The sequence below is a fragment of the Saccoglossus kowalevskii genome, chromosome 12, assembly GCF_978046115.1.
Source record: "Saccoglossus kowalevskii chromosome 12, keSacKowa6.1, whole genome shotgun sequence".
Lineage (NCBI taxonomy): Eukaryota > Metazoa > Hemichordata > Enteropneusta > Harrimaniidae > Saccoglossus > Saccoglossus kowalevskii.
Genome location: NC_140652.1, coordinates 26,614,968 through 26,615,417, shown reverse-complemented (window position 1 = coordinate 26,615,417; position 450 = coordinate 26,614,968).

Here is a 450-nt window from a genome sequence, read left to right as displayed (position 1 = left end):
ATATTTGATATCAGTTTAGTACCAGTAATAAACTTTTTGGTCTGTTTATTCTATATTAAGTAGTAATAATTATGCATGCTTGTTAAATTTTAGAGAGTATATTACTTGCAAATTGTTTATATACATTATTTCTGAGCGTTTATACTTAATTTTGCCATGTACATTACTCCGGATTCCCAATGTGCAAGGTTGTAAAAAAAAAACATTTTTAATATTTATTTTTGTAAGAATTTTACACATTTACACATGTATCATTTGTAATAAAACGGATTGTTATTGGTATTTTTTTGGTATCAGTTCATTATTTCCCAAGTACATTTACACACACAATCTGGTGAATGAAGATGAACCAGTTCAAAATGCATTTATACTAATTGTTCCTGAGACATAAATATCAAGTAAAATGCATTTTAATAATTTTATAAATAAATGCGTTTAAAATACATTTTA